This window comes from Cupressus sempervirens, chromosome 2, assembly GCF_028749045.1.
Source record: "Cupressus sempervirens isolate cs-2001-9-10 chromosome 2, ASM2874904v1, whole genome shotgun sequence".
Lineage (NCBI taxonomy): Eukaryota > Viridiplantae > Streptophyta > Pinopsida > Cupressales > Cupressaceae > Cupressus > Cupressus sempervirens.
In genome coordinates, this window is record NC_143119.1 from 480,948,651 (window position 1) to 480,960,376 (window position 11,726).

Genomic DNA, 11,726 nt, shown 5'->3' on the forward strand with positions numbered 1-11,726 from the left:
GAAAACTACTACCTCAACATCTCACCAGAGGCATTCCTAAATCCACATATGAACCCAAACTTTCTAGTAAAGTTAAATATCCTATGAGTTATTATGTGTCTAACCATTGTTTCTCAGAATCAAATCAGTCATTTTTAAATCAATTATCTACTATATATATTCATAACAATATGCAAGAAGCCTTAGCTGATCCAAGGTGGAAAGCCCCTATGAATGAGGAGATGAAATCATTATAGGAAAATAATACCTAGGAACTTGTTGACCATCCACCAAGAAAGAAACCAATTGTATGTTGATGGGTTTATACTGTTAAGTACAAAGCAGGTGGTACAATTGAATTCTTTAAGGCAAGACTAGTGGAAAAAGGGTACACCCAAACCTATGGGATCAATTATATAGAGATATTTGCACCTATAGCTAAAATTAATATAGTACGAGTCTTGTTGTGTCTAGTTGAAAACTTGGGCTGGCCATTACAATAGTTTGATGTGAAGAATATCCTTTCTACATGGAGATTTGTTCGAAGAAGTCTACATGGAACTCCCACCCAGTTGCATGATACTAGAAATAGATAATCTGAAGGTGTGCAAATTAAAGAAGTCACTATATGGGTTGAAAGAATCTCCAAGGGCATGGTTTGAAAGATTCACAAAGTCAATGAAAGCCTTTGGTTACCATCAGAGCAATTCAAACCATACTTTATTCATAAAGAATCAGTAGGGTAAGATCACTGCACTTATTGTGTATGTGGATGACATGATAGTTATAGGAAATGATCCTAAAGAAAGGAGTTCTCTCAAGGATTACTTGTTTAGAGAATTTGAAATGAAAGATATCGGTCCCTTGAAATATTTCCTTGGGATCGAAGTGTCTCGATCTAATAAAGGGATCTTTCTGTCTCAAAGAAAGTATGCCTTAGACTTGTTATAGGAAACTAGTATGTCAGCATTTCAACCCACTGATGCACCCATGGAAGAAGGATTAAAGTTATGTATTGATTCTAATCAATTATCAGTTGATAAAGGAAGATACTAGAGACTCATAGGAAGATTTAAGTACTTAGCACACACAAGGCCAGACCTTACATATGCATTAAGTATTGTTAGCTATTTTATGCATAATCCTGGAGAGCAACATATGAATGTAGTTATGTGCATTTTGAGGTATCTGAAGTCTGCTCCTAGAAAAGGAATTTTATTCACTAAAAATGAGGATTATCAAAGTGCGAATGCATATACTGATGTTGACTAGGCTAGAATAGTAGATGATAGGCGTTCTACTTTAGGCTATTTCACCTTTGTAGGAGGTAATCTTGTTACATGGAGAAGAAAAAAATAGAATATTGTTGCACGATCAAGTGCGGAGGAAAAATTTTGAGGTATGGCACTTGAAGTATGTGAAGCGTTGTGGCTCAAACTTCTCCTGAGAGATTTGGGTTGTTTGCCTAGGTGGCCAATTCAACTATATTTTGACAATAAAGCAGCATGTGATATTACTCATAATCTGGTTCAACATGATCATACAAAGCATGTGGAGGTAGATAGATTCTTTATTAAGGATAATTTGGATGAGAAGATTGTGGAGCTGCCTAAGATTCAATCAGAAGATCAGCTGGCCAATATTCTTACCAAAGCGGTTTCAAGTCGAGTGTTCTCAAAGTTTTTGGCAAGTTGGGCATGTGGGATATCTATGCACCAACTTAAGGGGGAGTGTTACAATATTAGATTTTTTCTAATATTGAAAGAGCTTTCTTTCCTAAACTATTATTTCATTTCCTTTAGCTTTCCTACAGTTGTTTCCTAAACTATTCTTTCTTTTCGTATAGCTTTCCTACAGTTGTTTCCTTTCCTATAGCTTTATGCATTTGGCACACAATTATATATGTACCTGTATAGTTTTATGTGAATACAATGAATGGAAAATATTCCCCTGAATTTCTATTTTTCAAGTAGAAAATGGTTCATTTGTTGCCTTCTTCACTGGAATATAATAAAATATGTTACTCTTCAATCCATATAAAAATGGCACCTAGGTTTGATTAGTAGCAAGCTCCTTTCAAACATCCACCGTGTCAATCCTCCCTTGCTCATAGTTTGACTGCATATTGGCAATTAGTTCTATCATAGACCTTACCTCTGACTCAACACTGAAGCTTGTTACAACTTTGCCATTACCAATGACTGGTGCATAATAATATTGATTGCAAAATATGGCCAATTTGGGGCTTCATGCTTTGAGAATGGACGCATTTCCCAATTAATGAGGATTTTGAAACATGTAGTGTACATTATATTTGAAGAAAGGTTTTAAACAAAAACTTCATAGGATAGCTGAATTTGTGTTATCAAATGTAAGCCATGGAAATTTATAGCATGTTCAATTTATTTCTTCACTGTTCATTGTGTTATGACCTCATGCACCCATTTAATTTTCACTGATAATAAGTGTAGATGGAGCACCATGCAACTTGCCACTATTAGTCTCCAATTAAAATTCTTTTCACATTGGGTTTCCAAAAAATTAATTTAGGTTCTACATGCTACTTCCAAATGCAATGTTCTTTCCTTGACTAAATCAACCTTTCAAAATGATCTCTAGATTTCCACAAAATTTTATCAATTTGAAGCGATTAATTTGGGCCCTAAAGTGGGTCTAGCCCTAAAAAGAATTCAATTTCAATCAACTTAAACATTAAACTACATTGGGAAACTCTTCATATTGATTAAACTCAAAATTTATCAATGCCTAATCAATTAGAACTCATTTTACACCTTTTCTGAAAATTGTCCTTTTTCTTCCAGGTTGCCCTGAAGTTGGCCTTAAAAACTAACAAAAACACCTGAAGAAGCCTTGGCACATGGCATGCTTTCTCTCCAATCAAAAAACTCCCTCTCTATTATATTCCATCTCATTATAATATTCAAGTCAAAATATATTGACTACCAAAGTGGCTTACTTTAAGACTATCCTACAAACAACATTTTAGAAAAAGAAATTTGTGTTTTGATTTAGCTTGGAAAACTAATCAAAGGACCACTTGGGACTTTGAAACTTGGTACATAGGTATATTTTCATATGGAGAGTATTATTATATGATTTTGGCTCATGAAAACTAATAGGATGCATTTGGAAAACCTCTGAAATTGGCTTCTAGTAATTGTAGAACTGGGTACACTAGTGAAATAATTATTTTTGCATATGGAATAACCTTAGGAAAGTGTGTGAATGAATTCGTGAAAACTTGTAAATTGGCACATTTGAAGTATTTTTAGTAGATAAAATAGTGGAGCAATTGGTTTGGCTTCATCTATCATAGTTATAACATCTCAAAAAGGCCTCTTGATGAATTTGTGAAATTGATCTGCATGAACATGTCAAAAATTGCAAATAGAATCACATTTGAAAACTAGCCAAATGGATTTTTCATAGGCTCAAATTTGAAACATAGCAATTCTTTGACCCCTTGAAAGCAACAAAAAATAAATTCTCAATAGGGTCAATCGGGTCATAGTTATAATTAGTCAAATAGGGCTTCCCAGATTTCTAGACAAAATGCAACAGTGTGACAATAATAAACAACCAACTTTGGGAAACTCGAAACCCTATCAAAAAAAGTCAAAATATGGTTTGTTTGATATGCATACTAAATGTTCCTAAAGTGGTGAGCCATGACACTTTACAAGTACAAGATATTCAAATGCAAGTTAGGCTTTATAACGTTGTTTAAAACTTAGAAGAAAAATGCAGATTTGACAAATGCTCCAAATGGCATCTCACTAAATGACTCAGAATTGCAACTTATCATTGTGAGATACATGCACATGTTGAATGAAAGGTGAGAAACATATTAAACTCATCATAGGCCTTGAGATAATAGTCAGGTACACATACATGAAAAGCTCTTATAGAGGTCCATTTTGGCAAAATTTTCAAAAAGGTACTTAAAATTAGTCTTGAAATTTTGAGTCCCAACACATACAATGATGAAGTTATTTTAAGGAATAATCTTGAATCCTTTTGTGCAATACTTGATGGATAGTCATACGGAGTCCTCTATGCACCCCAAATGATAGATTCACTAACCATTGAGACCCAAGAACATTTAGATGCATCTCTTGTTGTAATTCATTTCAGGAAAGCTTGTGGGTGCCCAATCAATTATTGTTCATCAGCTTGCCATGGTCATGTCAAAGCATGGAAATAGTCTTTCCAATACTCTTGAGATGTTTCCTCATGTGATGTTAGAGGAAGTACCCAAAATGAACTTCAATATTGTCACCTCTGACATATCACACCAACAAAGGGCAATACCCATGTTTCCTTCTTTTTTCAAAATATGTTAGAATTAGGAATCAAAATGGGGAAGCTAGGATATAAGGGTATCTATTTCTCAATTCAATAAATGGTTTCTTGTAAAACTTTAGTTATTAGATTAGTCTAAATAGTTATGCTAGATCAGTTTTCTTTTCAATAAGTGTTATTATGCAAGGCGACATATGTCTAGTGTCCCACATATAGTTGTTAGTTCCCTTTGTTAGTCTACAACAAGACCTTCATGATTAATATCGTTGTATGTCAATATTTTCTTATTAAAATGATAGTTTTTATTTATGTTTCACTAAACCCATTTGTCTACTAAGAGAAAGCATACCAATGCGAAAGACATTTTCAATTCCTATGTGCATTCTCAAAAATGTTTTTTTCTTTCTTTCCATTATTTTGTATACAATGTTAAGGCCTTTGTTATGATATTTCATTACTTTTTAGCAAGCATTAAAATTTTATTTCCAAACTTTTTAAGAAATGAAAAATTTAAAATAATAAATGAAAAGAAAAACCAAATAGAAGCACCAAGATCAAAAGATCAAAAATTCCATATATTTTTTATATCTTTGGTATCTACAAAAAATTTTAATTTTGCAAAAAAGTGGCATGATTTTTCTTCGTCATTTATATATCATAAAAAAAGTATTAAAAAAATATTTTTTCAAGGGGCATGGTTCACGCATCTCCAAAATTGGGTCCATCTTCATTTGAGGCATCCTTCTCCTCCAAGTTAAAAGTCACTTTTTCACTAGAATTAGTAGTGATATCTAAGGGTTTCTCAAATAATACCCTCAAGAATCCATCTTTAATCTACCTCTCAACCATTTTTGCATTAGGGTCAAGGTATTTCTTTATAAAATAGACCCCTATCATGCATAACAATGATGAATGTTGAGTAGCCAAAGACAAATTCAAAACAAACAGAACCCATGGCATCTTCAACCATCTCTCAAGGAAGACCTTCCAGTTAGTTTCCAATAGCCACCCAACACCATAACAAGTCACAACAAGTATTTCCTGAGCCTTCCATAGAAAATCCTATAGAACTAGATAATAGGTGGGATAGCATACTATGAGCAACCACAAACTCAAATAACATATGTTAACTATCCTTGTCTACCATGAAAACCATTAAAAACAAAGAGATTAAAACAATCAAAACCCCTTTTCAAATGTTTTTTGATGTTGATGTAGCTCCAGTTGCTTATAATATACCTACAACTGAAAGAAAAAGATAGTGACAAAATGTTGTGATGAATGATGGAGAGGATGCTATAAGTGTGGTTAAGAGTCATTAAGAAGAAATGTCGTTAACAAGCAAATGAGTGCAAAATGGATCAATTTATAGCCAAAATGCAAGAGGTTAGACATGAATGAGGAGATTTCAAGTGTGTGATTTGGCACAATATTCCTTAGAATATCTATGACGAATATGACATAATATAACATATCTAAGATTCTATGACACATATGAGTCAACATGACTAAAAGTAGGAGAGAATCTATGACAAGCTTATGACACATCATAGCCATGTGTAGATGAATCTAAATATGAAAAGTATGGCTTATTATAGTCATGTGTATGAAAGAATATATGTCAAATATGACACATATTAGCCAATTGTAGGAAGAGAAACTGTGACACACTATGGCCATGTGTCATGACTAAGTGGAAATTTTAATTAAAAACTCATAATTCCACACAAATAGAAATTAGTAAATTAGAAATAGGAAAATAGGAAAATAGGAATTAGGAATTAGGAATTTAAGAATTCCCATAATTCACAAAGATGAATCAATTAATTAATTAATATAAATTAATTGAGAATATTGGTCAATAAGAATAATTAGTAAAGTGGGATGAACAAAATGATTAAAATGGCATAGGAATAGATTATGGGTTATATAATCCTATAGGAAAAATTAGTAAATTATTGGCCAATTTGATGAAATAAATGCAGGATTACCCTTTTGATGAATTGTGATGATTATGCAGATCAACTAGGATGATGGTGGGTAGTCAAAGTCATGATCAAATTGATTGCATGATTAGGATTGATGACATGTCAAGGACATATGACATGGATTAAGGACATATGAAATTTAATGGACATTGTAAGTGCTATAGGATCAAATTTGATTGATAAGATTGATCATAATAACATCAACAAACATCGTCAATGTTATTACATTGATTGGATAAGGCCACAATCTGATACTAAGGGACTTGAAAATGTCAATGATCAAAGGATAAAAATGACAAGTTGACTTAGCATTAAGGGACATAACAATGCTAAGGTTGGATTTGATAGATTTTATAGATTGAAAAGGCACTAAGGGATATGACAATCCCTAGAACAAGATAAATGTTGATTTATTATAGATGGTTGACATGTTTTGGATCAATTAGGGTTGACTTGAAATGGATTAGGTTTGATTATAATGGATTATGATGATATTGAAATGATATAGAGTCAATTCTTAAAAAATTAGATAAAACTGGAACTGATTCTGAAATGATCTATAGTTGATTTGAAAAGGGGGTACGAATGATGAAAAACATGTCGAAATATGCTCAAATGATGATCAAGTTGGCCAAAAGATCAAAATTAGAGAAATGAGAAAATAGGACATGTTAGTATGAAAATGTGATGAAACAATAGACTCAAACCATTTTGTAGCGTCTGCAGATCCTACCAAACATGCCCACTACGAGAAATTTTCTCATGTCCTTGGGTTCTCCTTGACCCAAAAAAGAGAACATAAACCTAAATGAAATTTTTATGTTGACACTATGGTGGACCTCATTTTGTAGAAAATCCTCACCCAACACTCATTTTGGGGCAATGAGGACCAGGTTATTATCTATGCCTATTAATGAGGCTCCCTTATAATTGTAAATTTCTCCTAGGGAATGGCTCTTGAGATAATGTGCAAGTCAATCTCACCTGTGTATTCATCTCCCTAATCTATAATTATAAATCCTATGCTTATGGCTCCTAGAATTTTCTAAGTCCTGATACCCCCTTTTTGAATGTGTTACCTTTTTTATAGAATAGTCAACCACATTTGTAGGCATATTGCATTTACTCCATAATAGAGAATGCTACGTCAACTTGCAAAAGTATCATGATCATTTTCCAATGGTTTTCATTTGTCAATTTTTGGATCTACAAGCCTAGTTTTGGTTGTCGATAGTACGTTTAGAGGAGATTTGTACTCCTTGGTGGTCGAAGAAAGGTATCTATATTTTCTTGTAGTTTAAAGTGAGATAGTATCTTTGATATCCTTGCATACAAATACATTTTTACAACATTTAGTGTTAATATTTTTCATTTCATGAAATTAGTGATATCTATTTTAATTTTTCATTCTCCTCATTTTAATACTCGTACTAATGACATTGAGATGTCCTTCATCTATCTTCTAGGTGAAAATTATAGAATTTTATGCTACTACCTTAGCAAATAATGTCATGCCCTAAATTTACGAGAAAAAACACAACTAATTTTATTTTTATTGTTTTCTAACATTTTTTTGAAAATATAAGTTTTATCATAAAGACTAGAAGATGGTATCACTTCGAACTCCACATCTTAACCATGAATTGAGACATTACATATATGACATGACGTAAAAATTCTACGTCTATGAGGTTATAATGATCTAGTAGTTGCGGAGGTGAATATGCTTATAATCGTTCTAAACATTATAATTACAAGTTTCCTTACCATATATGTATACATAACCTTATCTTGTCACATTCTTGGTCCAATTCTATTCTAGTTTATCATTATGTAGGTACATCTGTTCTTAAGTAACTTCTTACATTTACCCTATATGGACTACTAAATTGATGCCTTTCTATTAGGTATTTTAAGTTGATTTTCAATTATTTATTTTATTTCACATTGCTATAATGTATCGCTTTCTAATGACCCCTTTTATCAATAATTACTATGTTAATTTTAATGATTTCTAGCATTGGAACCAACTGGGCATACATTTGTCTAAAAATCCTTTTATCACTTCATCATAGCTTAACTCCTAATCAATCCATACTTACCAACTTAATTAATTATTTATCTTTTACCAATTTATCATTTCTTACTACTTATATTCAAAGGTTTAGATAACACATGGTGTTAACTTTATTGTCTACTAATTTTTAAAAAATAACTAGGACTTAACTCAGTACTAACCATAACTTAATTTAAAATCTAATTATCATTATTATCATTATTATTATTTAAAATCTAATTATCATTATTATTATTCAAAAGAACCTTTCAACTACCCATTTCCATCTAACACTAACTTACCTCAAACTTACTAATACTATTCCACAAACTTGCTAAATATTAATATAATTGTTAATCTATGTATGGATGAAGGGACACTAAATATCCCATAACAGGCTTAATTAACCTATCTTTCTAATTATCAACCTAATTCCCTTAACCCACTTTCTAACTACCACTAATATACGTCACATGCATTAATCTAATTCTAACATTACTTTTAAACATAATCTCCCCACTTAATCTAGAGACCAACTTCCCATGACAAGACAAGTATTCTCCCTTGGTTCCCTAATGTCTACCCCTAGGATACCACACTATGACAGGTACAAAAATCAAGGTTGCAAGTTTTAGCTCAAGGCAATTCGACTTGGACATTCACTACAGACTTGGACCACTTTCCAAGTCCATGTTTACTTCTCCCTAGGTGTGGAAGCTGGGAAGAATTCCAAAGCGGGTGCACCTTTTTGCATCCTCTCCAATAAGCACCTAGAGGTAGGAGTTGACTCATGTCAGACTAGCCAAGATCACATATTTGTCTATTAAATGTGCCTAACATATAATTGATGAGACCACCTTGGGGGGACCACGGCCCACTTTCTTCCCAAGTTCATTTTGTTTTTCTTGAACATAGTATTAAAGTGAGGTGACACCTAAGTAGGGTTGATTCACCAATAATAAAAAGTTTGGTAATTACTTTTTTTTTTTTTTTCCTTTTTCTTCAGTTCAAATTTTAAGATTATTTAACTGTTATTATTTTTCTTTGTAAAGTGTTATGAGCGGAGTTCATACATCCCTTTTAAGATCATGTGAATTTTCTTGGGGAAAGATTTAGGAGTCACATTATTTCTAATTTACATGATAATCGCTCAACTTATAGGTACCTACTAGGGGTATCAAGTATATTCCTTTATATTTTATTGGTTTGTAATCTTGGGGAAGGAATTAATTTCTTTCCCCTTACATTTTTCAGAGGCCTAACATCCACCTATAGGATGGTTTCCTTATGCTTTTGGACTATGTATTCATTTTCTCAAGTTGATTTTCTTTAATTCCTACCATGAAATTTTGGTGAATATGTTTTACGATGTGATGGTGTTTCTAACTTAGGAATTTTATTAGAACTAGGAATCCAAATAAACTAATTTTCCTACACATGGAATGGACTATCAAATATGATATCTTTCTTCCATTATAATGGATGCATAGCATATACATTTATACTAAAACCAATTAGGTAATGAATTGAATCAACCATTTTCAAAAAAAAAATGCAACCATTATGAAATATTTACATTAATTTAATTGTAAGAAGAAGTGTTTCATTTACATGATTTCCCATATTACATCAATCACATAATGTAAGGACTTACAATGAATATTTCCCCACAATGACCATTTCTCAATCTATTCTTACACCTTTTCAACAATATACAATAATATGAAAAATTCATTTTACATCACATTGAAATAAAAATGGAGACTTGAAATCACAACACATTTGAGATGATATGAAACGTTGGTCTCTCTTTATATACTTGATTTCTTTTTCCAACTCTGTCAAGGGTGAAATCCTAATATCTTCAAGAAATTTGTCTTCACAAAACCTGCATGCACACAAGCTAGGAACCATGGAGGCTCACCTCCCATCCTAGGCTTCTTTGAAGCCACCCACCAAGCAGGGGAAATAAGATTCAAACCGAGTTTCATTCCAATCATAAAAATACATGAACATCACATTTCAAACTTGAACAATCCCATGCCAAGGGTATTTCACAATGGTTCACCAATGGAACCTTAGTCATAGGGTGAAGGTGTGCTTCCAATTTGGAGACTTGCCATATCAACCATACTTGCAATAATAATCTTCAAGCCCTTTCGGGGCTTTCACAAATCAACAATTTACATGCCCTTTCGAGGCTTCCACCAACATCCTTCAAACATATTACCAATAGCTATAGCTTCCTTGAAACCCATACTCTTTGAACTTCCTTTCTACACCATCTTTCCCTTATCACCCCCAAAGCAAGGTATGAATGAATATGGCATATAATGGCGCCCATACTCCAAGTTTATCAACTAAATTTCAAGCCCAACTAAGCCTTTACCCCAGACTTCTCTTCCCTTCCCAAAGGGTGAGTGAAGCCCTCACACCCATAACAACACTTGACATTCAATTCCAAAACAAGGAGATTCAAGAAAGAAAAAAAACCAAGAAATTTCATGAAACCACAATGCACATTCATACCACCACAACACAATGCAAAGATTCACAATGGAAAAACACAATACCAAAGTCTACCATCCAAAGATTCACAATACAATGCAAGATCCCATGACAAATTCTCTTTGATTGCAAATTTACCACACAATACTAAAAGAAAGAAAATGCACATGGTTTGAAACACTAGTCATGGTCCAAGCTAAGGCAATGATATTTGTTGTAGAGCACTCCTAATCCTTCTCCAAACCCTAACTATCTCTAAACTTAGAGAGTGAGTGAACACCCCACTAATTTGACCAAGACCCTATTGTAAGGCCTTCCTACTAAATATTTTTAGCAAAAACACCAAGCCACTTCTTACAAACTTGTCTCCCTCCAACCTTGCTATAATTGACTTAGTGGAAACATGGGAGGAAACACATGTGACAACTCAAATTTCGAATTGAAGGAAGAATGCATGGGTAAAGTGGCCCCCTAGCCTGCCTAGGCACTAGCAAGGTCAAATTTAGGTCCCTAACATGTTATATTATCATGTGGGTAGCTCATTTTGACATAAAAGACACTTTGGGACCACCTAATGACCCCTCAAAACCCTAGTCAAGTCCAATTCCGAAATTCCTTTGATTATGACCCATCCTACGCTTTGTCAAGTGTGTTTACTTACTCATTAACAAGGTAATTAGTTTTAGGGTAAATTGCCACTATGACCAAAACCCTAAATAACATGTTAATTACACACAAAGTCCACAAGTGTCAAGTGACACATAAAATCACATTCCACATCACCACGACATGTTCCTAATGCATCTTTATGATTAAAAATTTCCACATACAAAAAAACTTACATTTACAAAATAAGATACATCACAAAAAGG